Source organism: Geospiza fortis, unplaced genomic scaffold, assembly GCF_000277835.1.
Source record: "Geospiza fortis unplaced genomic scaffold, GeoFor_1.0 scaffold172, whole genome shotgun sequence".
NCBI classification, from domain to species: Eukaryota; Metazoa; Chordata; class Aves; order Passeriformes; family Thraupidae; genus Geospiza; species Geospiza fortis.
In genome coordinates, this window is record NW_005054309.1 from 1,974,740 (window position 1) to 1,991,632 (window position 16,893).

Genomic DNA, 16,893 nt, shown 5'->3' on the forward strand with positions numbered 1-16,893 from the left:
GATGACAGGGATGGGTTGTGTGATGCACAAACCAAGAATATCTGCTCCAGTAGCCAGGTTGCACAGCACTGAGCATGGCTGAAGACAATGAGAGAATTTCAACAAATGAGCTTAGAAAGCAGACTGCTCCTATGGACAGCTTGGGAGCAGGGAGACCACAGGGCTGTAACTCAGCTGCTGACTGTAAGCTGGCACACAGCTCCCTCTCAGCTAACCTCTAACGCCTTTGTTTTGGCCATGGTGGTATTTTCTAATTGTTTCCCCATTAGCCTTTTCTCTTCCTCTTTCTCCCCATCTCATTTTCTGTTATGCATTTACTGCCACTCGTTTTTGCTATCTGTGCCCTGACAGTGTTTTCAGCAAGTTCCCTTTTCCTCATCTGTTCTAGCCTCAGCTCCCCAGACTCAATTAAATTTAGCCTAACTACTCTGCAAGATCACAGAAAAAGAAAATGAATTAATTTCTTTTTAAAAGCTGAAGCTAAACTTCCGAGCTTGCTATTATTTTCCCTCCATTTTGGCTGGAAAAAGGCCAAAAGCAAGGAAAAATCTAAGGGACAGTGGCTTGCAGACAAGCACAGCCCACCTTTCAGCAGACTTCTCCATGGTGGAGCACCATGGCTAATTCAGAGTCACCAGTGCTCTCTCTCCACTCCCTGCAATACTGCCTGGTTTTCCATCAGGAGCTTCTTTGGAGCAGAACATTTGTGATGTGCACAAGTAACCAAAATAGCACAGGAAAACCGGGGCCTAATTCCCTTACTCTAAACTTACTCTTACCCATGTCACTGCCTGAGTGTCACGGTGGTGCCTGTGCTTGGACAGGAACACCCAATAGGTAACAGCAGAGCTTTTCTGGCTAGCCAGCAACACAGCCAGCAAACACCCATTTCACTTTTGAGCTATCTTCTTCCATTAAAAGTTATTTTTCACTGCAATGTTAGCCTAAAGATTAAATCTACAGCTGCCCCCACATTTCTGCTCCAAGCAAGAAATTTGTCAGGCACTGTTTGCATTCATTGAGCCCAGTCCTGGCAAACCTCAGTAGATCCAGCCACGAAACAGTTAACTCAGCAAGGCTGGAAAAGCCTTCGTGAGCAGAGCCCATGTCCCTGGGAATCCTCCCAGAGGGACAGACACCTCTTGCTCCTCTGTCAGTGCCACACCTCTGCCTTGGCTGAAGCCTTCTGCATGTTTGCCTGCCACCCTCCCACAGCCATCCTTGGTCATCCACAGCTCACAGCTCCATTCCTGATCTGACTGCTACAAGCTTTTTCTGTAACTCCTTACTCACTGACCACTCTGGCAACACCCCCTGCCCAAATTCACTGCCTCATCCCCCTGAGAAAATCCCTTAAATCTTCTCTGTGTCACTGCTTTGAAAGTCTCTCATTGATCAGCTTGACTTACCCTGAACCATCCCAAACCACTGCTCTGCAAAGCTTCTGCTGAGCTAAAGATTATTTGTTATAAAGCATATGCAGCCTCAACTGAAACAATGCAAGTGTTGGAGAACCCAACACAGCGTTAGGTACATTGTTTGGACAAAAAATTAAGCACCATAATCACAGCTTCTCCTTTATGTCTGGCTTAAGATTTAGCTAGATCCACTTTCAACCATTGCATTTTGTAATGCTCCTGTCATCTGCAATACAGACTTGCCTCTCTTCCTTATGTAGATCTTTTCAGAATGCAGTCAGATCATTGCTTAAATCAAACCAAAACATTTAAATTAAGTATCAATTAAACTCCCTGTAAAGGGCAGATTTCTCTTGATTCTTTCATGTATGTTTACTCTGAACTCTCTTCAATTTTCCAGCTACCTTTTCTGAAATGGTGGCTGATGGCGTAAGACCATTTTTAAGAATAGTACCTTAAAATAGAAGAGGTAAAATGATGAATAATATCAAAAACAAAAACCTGACTGAAATCAGCTGTGGATGCCTGAGGTTCTGTTATCCTTCCTTCCTTGGAAGCATTAGTCATCACCTACTTTTGGAGGCAGAGGATAAGACCAGACTAACCATGATAAATAGCATTAAGAGCTAAGAGTGAAATCACACTGCATAAATAAGGCAAACAGTGGGCTCTGCTTCTATCATTAGGAGGATCTTAGTGCTGTAAGTTCAGAAAATTCTAACCATGAAAGAATACACCACAGCAGAGGAACTGGAATCCATGAATCCCAAGCTGAGACCGCATTATCTAAAAATGTCAGACCAGGAATATCAATAGCAGATAATACCATGCAGTAATAACAGCCTGACAAGGTTTTTTCACTGCCTTTTTCTTTTTTCAAATGTGTGGGCATAAGAGCTTGTTTTGCTTTTAATTACAGGATGTCATTCACCTTTGAGAAGCAAAGGTAAAAAACTGAGAGTTTCAAGTCAATTTCTCCTTACATGTGATAAGCAATGGAAGGGTAGAGTACCAATTTGTCTGCTTTTGAAATTGTACGTACATTCATCTCTGAGACAGGTTGGCTTTTCTGTGATTAGACTGTACCCAAATAAATCTCCATTTCATTTTCATATTTGTAACATGGACCAAATACTCCTTGGATGTTGATGGACTTCGCCAAGACAGAAGATTTTGTCCCTGAGTTAATTAAGCTAATGCTTCGTAGCGGGTAGCAACAGTATTTAACAAAAAATGAGCAACAACCGTCTGTGCTTACAGACTGTCTGCTCTGTCTTCCATCCCACGCCTTCCTAAATTCACTGGCTTGATGTAGGTCTATGATGTTCTGTCTTAGTATCACCCATGCACAGTGAACCATTACTCCTAAGGCCAAGAGACTGACCAGATACAAGGAATTAGGACCTTGTTTGTTGCCAGTAGATACAACTGAAAGTTGTGCTGGGGCTTTTCTCTGATACACAATACAAGCATCACCTTCCCATGATAACTCAAGTTTGTCTTTAAGTGTAGAAAGGCAAACTGCACCCTCCCCACTCTTTCTTCTCTTCCATCCAAGTAAAAGAACTCCAAGAGAAAAGTTTTGACTTTACGTCATCTTCCAAATGAAGTTTAAAGAACAGCTCTAGAACTAAATGAAGAGGACATCCTTCACAATGCAAAAATCATACCACCCATTGTCCCCTTCTGTTGGAGCTGCAACCTGCATGTCTGGATGTCTCTCCTCTAAGCTGATTTGTCTTCATTTTTCTGTCTGAAATTCCCCAAATCACAAACCTCAAATGCCCTGCTAAAATACAGTCCTTTGCTTTGTCCTTTTCACCTCCAGTCTTCTAATTAGTCAAATGCAGTGACTGAGGCTGACCAGAGAGATTAGCTCTTTACAAACTCCCAATGCTGCTTGTTTTTCTTGGCACTGTTCCCCTCTGAAGGTTAGATAAATTTATTTCTTCATTTATGGTACATGATCTCTAGCCATGCTCTTGTACTTCTTGTGGCCTTCAAAAGAGGGTATAATGTCAAAATTCAGGTCTTATTTGAGGTCTTTAACCAAACATAGGAAGTGCCATAGGTACTTAAATTCAGCACAAGCTCTCCTGGGATGCTTTTCCCATATGGTACTACTTATTCTCATCAATTTTACATCATATGGCAAATTATGTGATTTGGGGAATTGGGAGTCCTTGGGAACTCCCTTAATCATTGCTGATCTGCACAACATCTCTAACTGAATTTAACTCCTGAAATATTAAGCAGCCCAATAATGCTCCTCCCTCAAGCCCCCCAGCAGCAAATTGAGTCCTGACCTTCATCGTGAATTTCAGGAACAACTCTGAGCACTGGGAATCCTGTGCATGGTGCTGGTGTGACCTCTACCACCAGTGAGCAGTGAAGCTCTAAGAGTCAACTGAGCCACCACAAGACTGAGAGGTGATGAAGAGGAATGGAAAACACCATCACTCTCCAGTGACTGCCCTCCTGACCCTAGGCAAACTCAACGCAGGTGGACTCCAAGTTCTTGTGGCAAATACCTCCTCAAGATCAGGTTTCTTTGCTTGCACCCATTTTACATGGTTTATGCACATTTTCTAATGCTTTAGCGTAGTCTTTCACAGCAGGTATCAGCTGGAGCAAGTTCAAATCTGCCTCTCAGACTCATAGTTTATTTTGATTGCCTGGATAAAGCAAGGTTTTGTATCTTTATCCCAATTCCCTCAAAGTAAAATAAATAAATGAGTAAATGAAATCAAAGACACTTCAGTTAAACAGGACTGAGAGCATTTGCCTATTTCCTGCTATGGGACATCACTAATGTAATCAGAGGAATGAAAGGAAAAAGAAACCTAGTTAGAGCACTGATTAATTATTCCTCAAAGAATATAGTCTGGTAATATTTTATTCTGGCTTTAACAGCTTCAATCAAACTTCCATGGGATCCTCCAGAAGACCTGACTTAAATTCCAAGTGCACCCAGGTATGAGGAAGTGGTTGGCCCAGATGACATACAGAGATCCCTTGAGGGATTACAATCAATTATTTTGTGACTCAAAAACCCCAGACTGACAGCTGTGACTTCATCTGCAGTCAGAAGGGTTTCATGGAATCACAAACCTGCTGAGCTGGAAGGGACCACAAGGATCATCGACTCCAGCTGCTGGCCCTGCTCAGCACCATCCCCAAGAGTCACACCATGTGCCTGAGAGCATTGTCCAAACTCTTCTTGAGTCTGCCAGGCTGGTGCTGTGACCCCTTCCCTGGGGAGCTGTTCCAGCCCAACCACCCTCTGGTGGCAGAATCTTTTCCTAATATCAACCTAAACCTCTCCTGACACAGCTTCAGGCCACTCCCTCAGGTCCTGTCACTGTCAGCACAGAGAGGAGATCAGTGCCTGCCCCTCCTCTTCCCCTTGTGAGGAAGCTGTGACTTCATGAAGCAATGAGGCAATGAGGTCTCCCTCAGCCTCCTCCAGGCTGAACAGACCAAGTGCCCTCAGCTGCTCCTCACACAGCCTCCCCCTCAAGGCCCTTCACCATCTTCATTACCTTCCTTTGGGCACTCTCTAATAGTTTCATGTCTTTCTTACATTGTGGTGCCCAGAACTGTCCACAATATTCAGCGTGAGGCCAGCACCGTGCAGAGCAGAGCAGGACAATGCCCTCCCTTGCCTGGCTGATGAATCCCCAGGACACACTTGGCCCTCCTGGCTGCCAGGGAATGCTGGCTCATGTTCCACTTGCCACCAACCAGGACCCCCCAGGTCCCTTTCCATGGCACTGCTCTCTAACCTCTCATTCCCAGTCCATCCATCCATCCAGGGTTGCCCCATTCCTGGTGCAGAACCTGGCACTTTTTCTTGTTGAACTTCCTATGGCTGGTGATTGCTCTATCATCTCATTTATCAAGGTCTCTCTGCAGTGCCTCCCTGCCTTTGAGAGACTCACCAGCTCCTTCCAGTTTACAGCAATATATTGTATTCCACTTAAGATATGCCAGCAATATCACCTACTGGCAATGCAACATTATATTCCTTATTTTCTAGTTGCAATTATTTGCAAATGAACAGAGCTTGTGCCCATTCTTTTTAATAACCAATACCTGAAAAGTAACTTTTTTCCCCTAGCTGCATCCACAGTTCATCTGTTTTTCATCACATCCATGCCAGTTTGACATGTGACTTTCACTGTACACTCTTAATCACTACAACTTCTACAGTATTACTGAGACATAAAAGAAAGACAGCAAGTATGTAGTGGAGACTGCAAAGGTGTGATGGTAAAGAACAGTCTCTCTGGTACAAAGATGCTTGACAAAAGTTAATGTCATCATGAAAATAGTTCTTCAGATATCAACCCAATGCTGCAATTATTCCTACTTCAAAACCTTGCCTCTGAGACAATTATGATATCAACCAAGAACCCACCCTTAGATTTCCCACTTTGTTCATTTTTCTTGTATCAGCTTCAGTAGTGGAAAAGGTAGAAGGGCAAACTAAACATAAAACTTCTTTTCTTTCCCAATATAATTGCATTAGGAGTTTTGGGATTAGATGCTGGCTATTTGAATTTGGCTGCTGCTGCAAAACACATGCATAAAAGCTGATGAATGAGATCTTCCTTTTACGGCCATGTCACATCCTGGTGTCAGATGACAAACTAGGCTTTAAAATCCCAATAAATTGAACTTGACTTGTCCATGTGAACTGAAACAAAGAGATCATACTGGCTCCCTGGAGATAGATAGATCTATCTAATCTAATACAACTCTAATGACTGCATTGCAATTTCACCAGAGAGCAAGCTGATTCTTGGCTTCTGTGGCATGAGACAATCCTCAGCTACTCCAAACATAATCATATTGGATAAAACACCAATCCAAGGCCACAGCTACTTGTGGTCACAACAAACCCCAAGGCAATTGTAACAGAGAAGGCAGACCGGCTGGCTTACTCAAATACATTTTATTCCTGAACCTAAGGACCTAAGCCAGGAGTTAGCTCTGAGCCAGCCAGATTTCTTCCAATTGTTATAGCCTCTTCCCCTGATAACTTGACCTACACGTTTTCGAGGATGTTGCTCTACCACAAAGAAAAGTTTGAGATGCATGTTTCAGAAATTTGTATATAAAATAAGAGAGGAAATATATTAAAAGAGACAGCAAAAGCAGGAATTATGCAAAAAGGTTATTCTGGGAGTCTCAGATCATGAGCTCCCTTACACAAATACTATTTTCCTGCATACAATTTATTTTCAAGACCTTTCTGCCAAAAAAAGCTGCCTTTATTCCTTCTGTGTATTCAATGTCTTGCCTATAGCACAGCTCAGTGCTTGGCTTCCTACTTCAGCAAGGGACTGCCAAGCAACACAGAGCTTATCCATCAAATAAAATTATTAAGGGACTGGACTTCCCAACTGATGGAGATGTACTGAAATCAGGCATATCAAGAGTCCCACTTAAGTGAAAAGAAAACAGGACAACAAGAACTGGCAAGGTTAAGGCTGTTGGAACAAACTCAGGTACTTTGGATGCTGATGCTGGCTGTAAACAAGGAGGAATTGTGCAGAACTAACATGCAGCTCAGCTGTGAGATATCAACAAGACCCCAGTGGGATCAAATGGGACCATGGCAGCATATTGACACCAAGATAATTGTATTAGCTCTGCAGAGCAGTGTGTGTGGCTCAGCCTGGGGAGAAACAGCAGGGATCTGAGCTCAGTGGGAAACTGATAGAGTGAGGAAGGAAACAGTGCTGAACTTGAGGTCCTACCCAGCAAGGCTGGGTGTAGGTGGGTTTTGTATTTATGATGGGGCTCCCTGCACTTCACTCCTCTTCTAAAACAGCTGTGAATGCAGGAAGAGTCAGATGTTGCCTCACCTGGAAGAACACACATCTGCTACTGGCAGTCTGAACCCCAAGCCATCAAGAGGATTTCTGTGAATGGAAAAGGAGCTGCAGCTCAGAATAGAGGCACAGCACAAACCCCATTAAGAAAGGAAGCATGTGTGGGTCTGTCACCACCATAACCTTCTGACAGAGCCTCATGGAGCTGGCAGTAGAATCCAGACTTTGACACTGTAGTGCCTAAAAATCAAGCAATTAAATCTATTAATGAGCAGGAACGGTGTCCAGGATCAAAATCATCTTTAATCCCAGATTCTCTTCCTCCCAGCTGATCCACTTAACTTTTCCTCCCTCAGATCCCAAGCCATCCTGGAAATCACAGCTCCAGGCACCACAAATCCCTGGATGACTTTTTCCTGAGCCTTGCACCAAGCTGTGTCTTGGTTTTGGTAGCTCAAGTTATAGCACTTTGCAAATAATCAGGGGAAATAGCCTTTTTCCTATGGCAAATCCTGTATCTTAAAACACAGAAGAGTGATAGCTGCCAGATGACTGGAAACTGATGTTGCAGAGAGATTGCTAAAGGAAGCAAGATATTTGAGTGTATGAAAACTGTAAGAAAGGAAGTGCACAAAACTCTCTGTATAAACAGTCAGGAAAAAGACTACATTTCTCTCGAGTTTCACGACAACAGGTGACTTGACATCAGCAACACACAAGCACTGTCTTCTTGTCTCCCTTCTGCAACACAAAGCAAAAATAGAGGTTTAAATTGCTTCCTTCTTAAAGAAGCTGAAAGCCTGCAGTACTGTCAGGAAAGACAGAGGATCTCTGCAGGCTACCAAGTTCTGCTTTTAGCAGGAGACTAAATTATCACCAACTCTAGGTAAGGCTTGCTGTGGCTTTGTCCTGGAAAACCTCCAAAATGAAGAATCCCTTGCTACCTCGTGACTTGTACTAGTGTTACACTATTTTCCCAAAGAAAATGCTTTTCCAGCTCTCCAGCTGAATCTCCCAATCCATTATGCACGTTCACAGCACTTTATGTGGCCATCTGGACAGAAGCATTTGGCTCTGACATGTCCAGAAGGCCCCTGGCAGTAGTCACAGGCTGCCATCGGATCACCCCTTTGCCTCCTTTCCACCAGAAACAGAAGCCAAAGCTGTCCCAACCTAATCTTGTAGGCCATGTGCTGTCAGCCCCTGACTGACCTTCCTCTGGACTCTTTCCACCTCTTCACCATCCTATTTCAACTGGTGGACTCAAGACTGGGTAACAGCCTCAGCAGTAGTGAGGAAAGGAAACTCATCTCAGTCTACAGTCAAGGCTCCTCCTGAAGCAGCCCTATATGTAGTTTACTTTACTGACAATCACAGCACACATTGGACTCATATTTGACTGGGTGTTCACTGCCTGCTCCACATCCCTTTGTCAGGAAATAAAAAAGAATAAAAGGCATATTTTTAGATGGTTCCTAAGCTGGAGGAGCTCACCATGCCATGGCTACATTGTAGAAGGGTAGGTCACAAGGTGGTGTTAGCTACGCCTATGCTATTGCAATAAACATATGACACATAATGACACACAGCTCATTAAGAAGACACCTGTTCAAAGAGGGGGAAAGGGGTGTTCTTAAAGCACAAGAAAATGGGTGAAGGGGAATATTAAAAGCAAAGGCAAAGCTGATCGTGACACTGTGGAGTGCATGAAGATAAAGCTCTGGTTTAGTATCCATAGAGCATTGGTTCTGCTCTGAACAGAAACTCATGACAGAAGACAAGTGCTTGAAATTTGATTTTCAATTCTACTTTGAAACTCATAAAAGCACCAAGCACCAGCCCAAGAAACTATTGCTCTTCCCTTTTAACTCAGTGTCCATTCATTCCAGAACAGTGATATGCAAAGCTCTGGGAGATAATTCCCCAGCTGGTGCAAACCACAGTACCAGCAACGAAGTCAACCCAGCCAGGCATCCACACCAGCCTTGTGAGCTTGCTAAACAAGCTCATCCTGCTAAAAAGCCCACCCCAGTTGCTCCACCACTATCACTTTGCTGCCTTCTGTTTTTGACCATCCAAATTAATCATTTGTTCCCCTTTCCAAAAATCAGTAGGAAGTTCTGTTGTGACTAAAGAGTTTTCATACTAGACTGGCCACATCAGTTCCCTAGATGCAGAACAGCTCAAATCTGACAGTCTCCAGGAAAATATTCTGATTCTCTTTTACCTTCACTGCACTTTCTCCCAAAAGACTGGCAGAGGGTGATGGAAGAGAAGAAATTAATCATGAGCAGAGGGTACTTTTAGAGGGAAGAACAAAACTTTTAATATATCCAATGATTTTTATATGCTGCTGCGTTTTAGCCACTGCTGGCAACCACTCGTTTTTGAGCTGTGCTAGGGCAGGCAGCTGGGTCCTGCAGCTGGTAAGTGCACACACAGCTCCATTTATCAAATGCCCTTCAGTAGTTGCTACCACTATCTCTCAGGTCTGAGGCAAAGCATGTTCCCACACACAACCAAGCATCTGAAAGGCATTTCAGCATGCCTCTGCTGTGTAATGCACATATTTCTCTTTCCAAGTAACACAGCTGCCAACACCTTAATCATTCCTTGGGGACCTTCAACACATGAGCCCTTAAGTGCTTCATTACCTCCAGCAGCTCCTGCAGAGCTCACATCCCAGGTGAGCTGTACACAGCTCCCTGTCAGCTACAGAGAGCAGCCTGAGCTGCAGGAGAGCAGGATGTGTGCAAATCAGATCTAACAGCCTATCTTCCACCACTCTTCGTTTCCACAAGTTTGGCCTCATTTGCTGCAAAATATCTAGGACAAAAGGCAAGGCAGCATCAAGAAACCACATTTGAGACTAAAATCACTGTGTGTTTCTTTTCATGAGATCCTGTGGGAGAGAAGATGCTTGCTCCTCCGCATGGACACTAAGGGGCTATGGAGACCAGTCAAATAACCTTCACTAAAGCACCTGAGCTGTGTGTACCTCCCCAAAGCCTTCTTGGTTTTAAGTTAGAAACTGCTGCCTCAAGTCACAAAATATAGTGTTTTGAAATTGTATTGATATGTTCTTGGCACAAAAGAAAAATAAACTGCAAATGCAACCAATACAGAAACTTGAGCTGCCCTTTGTTTCTGCAGGGCTTAAAACACTAAGGGGAAAATGTAAGCAACAAAGTCCATTGATCCATGGAAAGATGCAGTCTGTTAGGACTGGTACACAGATACCTATTTTGAAATTAGCTTGAGCATATGAAGGCATAACCTACCCTTTGAAGCTTTTAGATTGCTCCATCAGATTCCTTGAAATGACACTGATGGAGACATCATCGCAAGGAATCGCTTCCAAGTCAATCTCCTTTTTAAAACAAGATACCCCGATTTTTTTGTGAAGCACCTCCACTAGGGAACAGCTTTACCTGCTCTCTTCATGGCAGCCCCACTGTCCCTCCTCTGCAGCTCCCCCATCACCCAGAGCCTTTCCAATTGAAGTTATGATCAAATGGCTCAAAATAATGTAGGAAGGTTAATTAATCATGCAATGAATACAAACTTACACACATAAGTATGCATAGACATGTGCACATCCCTGACTTTTTTATTCTGCATCATTAGCTCAGGAAACTGGTAGAGGCAAAGAATAAGGAGAGAAACCAACAATTGTTCACATGGATCAACACTTCCAGGCTCTCTCTTTTGCAGCTCATCTCACTCATACTTGTGGTTTCAACATGTGATTCACATTAGGCCCCCTCTGCTCGCCATTTGATGGTTCTGCTAAACAGATGTGAATTTATTTAGTCACAGAGCTTGCTCTTTACACTGCCTCTTTGTAGAACAGATGGGCTTTTTTTTTTCCCTGTTCAACAGTGTTCAGACAACGATCATACCCAGTGCACAGGTTTGCTTGGCAATTTCAAAGGAAAAGGAACAACACGTGAACATAGGCACGTTCTCACAGGAGTTCTTTTCAGCAGCCTGGACACACCACAAGAGGTGACGGCCCTGATGGAGAATGCCAAACTGCAACACCAGGAACACCCAGACAAGACCAAGATCCTCAGGGATCGGCCCCAAAAATTCAAGCAAATGAGTGATGGCATGCTGCACCTGGCAGGGTCCAAAAGACACCCACCACAAAGCTCTCCTGTGAAAGCTTGAGTGGAGAGGGAGCTGAATGAAGGGTAGGCTCCTGCAACATTCATGGGGACATGAAAACATGGCATCTCCTGGGACTCTTCAGCTTGGTGAAATAGCCGGGAAAAGCTATCCACTCCCTGTGTGGGCATTCTTCTCTCTGCACTCAGAGAGCCTTTGGCACTAGATGAAGCAGAACTGCACAAAGGCCCTCTCAGAGCAGAATAAGACTGCCCACATGAGAAGCACGCTTGGAACAGCTATTGCACTTTAAATTCACACCCTGGCTTTGTTTTGCAATGGTTTCCCTGTGCAGAAGGGCCCTGGGCTTCAGATTCAATTCCTCCGCATGTTATCAAGAGCTGAGCACTGCTCCCATCTGAGCATAGGATGTGGCCTATACCAGAGGCCAAATCACAATCTTGGAGAAGGATGAGCTTCCCTTTTACTTTGCACTATCCTGTATATGGATGCACCTCTCTATTGCTTCAGGAACACAACACTGATGACTTCACCCTAGCAAATGGCCCTGCTATGTGGATAAATCATCTCTGCTCTGCCACAGAAACCAAGGACATGAGTACACGGCACACATGAATGCCATGCCCACACGTGTGCAAACATCTAATCCCTCTCCAAAGCTGCAGTCTTGTCCCTCAGACACATCTTTGCTCTCCATGCACTGCCCACCTGTTACAAAGATGACCTCAGTTTCTACCAGAATATACTTAGGATTCAGGATTAAAGGTAACAATTTTTTTTATATATATATATATATATAAATATATATATATACACACACACACACTTACTTTAAATGTAGTTATATTAAAATTTGGTTTTCCTGAGAATGAAACTCCCAATTTCAGAAGGAAAGTAAAAGTGGAATTCTCTGCCTGAAAGGCAGCCGGGACACAGACATTAACACACTCCCTGGGGGCCCTAAAGCTGAACATTTCCAAAAGCAGAAAAATGTGTGGCTTTCTTTTGGGGGGGCATGCATACAATTAAGCAGTATTAAAAAGCTAGTAGGTATTAGGCAGAAAAATATTTTCAATAATAGAAGACTGGGACTGAAAAGGACAGCTGAGACCTTGCAGGGCAGCAGGCACTTCCAGCTACAAAGCACTTTGTGTCTTCTGAGAGTTTTTCCTTTCTTTTTTTCTTGGCAAGCTCTGAAACACCACAGTATAATTTTCATTCCTATTAATGACCGTGCCATCCAAATACCCTGTGTATGGACCATACACCAGCACTTCATTCTTTTCTACATCTTAAGCAGAAGCAAAAAAGCAAAACACTGTGAAAGAGACCTTCATAAGCATAAAGCAAATTTATGTGCCCAATTCCCAGAGGCTGGTTGCTTAACCTTCAGTATGAGACTTCAATAACTTTGAGCATTCAAACAACTTTCCTCCATGTGAGACAAACGAAATTCCCTCCTGCTTTGTCCCACCTGCTCTGCAGACCTGGTGGGGGTGGTGCTCCTGCTGGGGCAGCACCAGTAACAAGACAGAACATGGCATCAGGAACAGGGCTCCCAGGCATCCCTTCAGGAAGTGTGGAAGAGCTTTCCAGGCATCACTCTCCATCTGCATCCCACCTTCCCTGTCACCTCCACCAAGGCACTGAGGACAACTTTCAGCTCCTCCTTCACAACATTTTGAGCTTAGAGACAAGGTGTGGTCCATAAGAGCAAAGTGCACAGAGCCAAAAGGCATCCAAAATTTTAAGTATGGATATAGAGATCTCAGTGGAGGGTTAAAACTGAGGGGGCGCAGAGCTGGCAAAGGCTCATGATGGATAGCAGTGAGCTGTTCAGAAGAAAATTAAGAAAACATTTTGAATTCCCTCCTAAAAGGGAGCAAATAGGTCCAACACTCCAACAGAAGGGGATTTTTTGCATCTCTGAATGATAGTGCTTCGCTTCCATGGCCTGCGGCTGCATGGGAAATTCAAAACTATTTCTCTGAAGAATTCACTTGGACAAGCTTTATGGCTTTGATCAGTTAACTATTTTTTAATGTTAATCCACCCCAGTGATATTTGTCCTCCTTTTCCCCATGTGCACAGAAGCACAGACACAGACAAACACTACACAAAAGCAAACATTAGCCAGATGAACAGTCAGGAACAACGACATCCAGAGCCCATAACCAAACACCAACTCCATTATGTTTTATTCCTTTCTATTCTAGCAGTTCAATATCCTTTGGCCCAGTATGACCCACTAATGGAAATTTAGGAATCAAATTTTGGAGCCCAGCAGGTATAATGCTTACGCAGTGATTTGGCCACAACTACTCTCACTCAAAAAATGTAAATAATTTCCCCTAAAAGTTGGACTAAATCACATGGTTGAAAGACCTTATTAGAAACATAAGAGAAACCCCATCAAGTAGCCCAAGTCCTCCCTGTCCTCCAGATTAACAAATAAAGGCGCAGAAGTAGTGATTTGCTGACATCTATGAAGCAAAGATTAAAACAAGCCAAGAGAAGGACTGAAATTACCAGACACCCATCAGCTCACTGGAATTGCTCTAAGGTCCCCCACAATCTCAGGTGTAGAATCCAAGCGCCAGGCTAAGCAAAACTCCATTTACAAGCTCAGCATACAAATTTGTCCTCTTGTTTAGGGCACCAAAGCCTAAATGTGCACCCAGAACATGCTGGCTATCTAAGCCATTATTCAGTTATCAGTCCTACTGGTTGCACCATTGTGATATCCCATTACATAAACAGCAAAAAAATGCCACTACACCAAAAAAAGACCCTGAGTAAGGGACAGTCCCTGCTCTGCAGCACCTTTGGTATTCAGGCTGCTATCTGAACTTTGCTTGCTGTCTTTAAGTAACAGATTCGGGCAGTATTTCCTGTGGCAGAGAATTACACAGGCTGATTATTCTCTGTGGAAAAGTGAAGAAATCCTGGAAGCAATTTTCTGTCTCAATTGTTCCCAGAGTGCAGGAACAATCTCTTAGCCCTCTTCCTATTTTCTGCTCAATGCCATCCAGGCTCAGCGGGCAGAATCCATCACGATGATGCCGCAGGTCTGGGTCCTGCAAACACTCACCCAGGTGAAACCTCACACATGAGCAGCCCAACAGGCTTCAACCAGTGTCAGCCCTGACCTTGGCCACAAAGGCTTCAGGGGACAAAGAATGAGACAGATGAGAATTCAAAGTACCTGGGAAATGTTCAGTTCTGGGTAGGATCGGGCTTATCTCAGCAGAATAACACAAATGAAATCTTTCTGATGCACACTTCTTAACCTCGTTCTTTTAAATTCACTCTCAGGCACATGGTGTGATTCTTGGGGTGTCCTGTGCAGGGTTAGGACTTGGACCTGATGATCCTGATCCACCCTTCCAACTCAGCATATTCTATGATAATTTTAAAAAATCAAGGAAGATCAGTTGTACTTGAGAATTGCACATCACAGGCAAAGCTCCTAAGAAAAAAGATCATTTTCTCAAACTAAAAATTTTAAAATTTCATTATCATGGGGGGCAGGGGGGAAGGACAGATATTTTCTACAGGTATAAACCCCCACACTTCTAAGACAAAAATCTAAGAGCTGATGGCTTTCTACCAGAGTCTGAAACCATTCCTGTGCAAAACCACTGCAAGTCTGACCCACAAAATAGGGGAAGAACTGACCACTACATACTAATCTGCACCCCTCTGCATATGCTGCAGCAGCAGCAACTCCAAATATGAATTTTTCAACATTTTGGCAATACGTACTATTCACCCAGGTACATGCCCACACTGAACATTATTCAGTCAGAACCTTATTTTCCACCCAAATGAATTTTGATATAAAATATTCAATTCGGTCTAATCAGTGGGGCTTAAACATCAGTCAAAATATTTTCTTGAATTGACTCCATCAGTGCCAGAGCATGAGAAAAACCTCTTTAAATAATCTGCCTCCAAAGGCAGGTACTGACTTTTCAATTGTGCTATTATTTTTTTAATAAAAGTAACATTAAAAATATTGCTACTTTTCAGCCAGTGCTGCTGAGGGAGGGACAGAAAAGGACAGGGGGGCTGCTGCAGAATCACACTGCCAGTCTTAGTATCACTTCATTTTCAAATGAGGAATTTGGTAGTAAACAACCTTTTCCTTGTACACAAACATTTTTAATTTCATGCCCTGCTAATCATACATCTGTTAGAGCTCCTTTTCCACCCATTCCACTAACGATAATAAAAGAAAAATCGTCTCACTAAAAATGTAGTTTGTCTGAAATGAAAATTGAGTAATAATCAACGTTCCTCTGTGGGATGAGGAAACGCAGCAGCACTGGCCCAATGGAGGTGACAAAGACATGGTTTGAAAAGGGATGCCTTCACACACCAGTGGCCCTTGCTGCTGGCAGCCCCTCTGTGCCCCTGTGTTTGTGTAAGAGCCCTTTTGGGACTGGTTCACCCAACAGCTTCTCTCAGACTTCCTGGTGGTCCACACCAGGCACCACCACCAGCAAAGCCTCTCCTGCTGTCATCACCTCACTCACCAGCACCTCCTTCCCCCACTTTCTTCCCCTCTATTTCTTCCTCACCTCCTCTATCAGCAGGATATGAATGTGACAAATGCTACAGCCCTGCCCTCACCTTCCCAATCTCCTTCCAGTGGTGAGACCCAGTGGGCCTCAGCACATCAGACTTCATATGTGAGCAGTGCCTTTACCTGGGCCTTCCACACACCAGAGCTCACTGATGTGCTGCTCAAAAATGCACTTAAATATGTGATCACACCCCTGAAAACAGCTCCTTAGCATCTCTTCAGTAACATTAGTGCAAGTGTTGAGGTTGTTATTTAACAGTCATGCCCAGCTGAAATTCCAAGTTAATCAGGCCCCCAGAAACACCCACAATCAAGACCATCTGATTTGGCCCAAGAAATAATTTTTTTACAGTAAGACACCAGAAGGAATTCCCCAGAGAAACTATGGATGCACCATTCCTGGAAATGTTCAAAACCAGATTGGACAGGGCTTGGAACAACCTGATCTAGTGGAAGGTGTCCTTGCCCATCACAGGGGAATTCAAACTAAAGGATCTTCTTCAAAGCTCCCTTCCAACCCAAACCTTTCCATGATTTTTTGATTCTAAGATTCACTGTCTTGCACTGCCCACACTCCTCTTTTCTGGACTGCTGACACACAGCTTTTGCCTTTTTAGACTCCTCCTATTCCCATAGCTGTGCTGGGCCAACTCCAACTCAGAAATATTGCACTTGTAAGACCTACGCAATGGTAACCGAGAGTTTTAACAAGCAGTAAGAATCCATGTGAAGCCTTAGGCAATGTGGCACAAAGACATTCTGGGCAGAGGTACATGACTCTGCTACACCTGGGACTCCTCTCTGGCCTCCACTCCTCACATTAGCAGCATGCTGAGCCCACTGCTCCTTCCACAGGCTGTTTTCTAAAGCATGATTATCTACATAAGCTCTCCCTTGTCTTTACCAGAAGTGCAGT

At 43.8% G+C, this 16,893-nt stretch overlaps 1 protein-coding gene across 1 annotated transcript in view; it reads right to left on the minus strand.

Moving 5' to 3' along the window:
• Positions 1-16,893, minus strand: part of LOC115947675 (lipoma-preferred partner homolog) — a 142,611-nt gene that overhangs the window by 53,259 nt on the left and 72,459 nt on the right. The gene's annotated exons all lie outside the window — the stretch shown is intronic.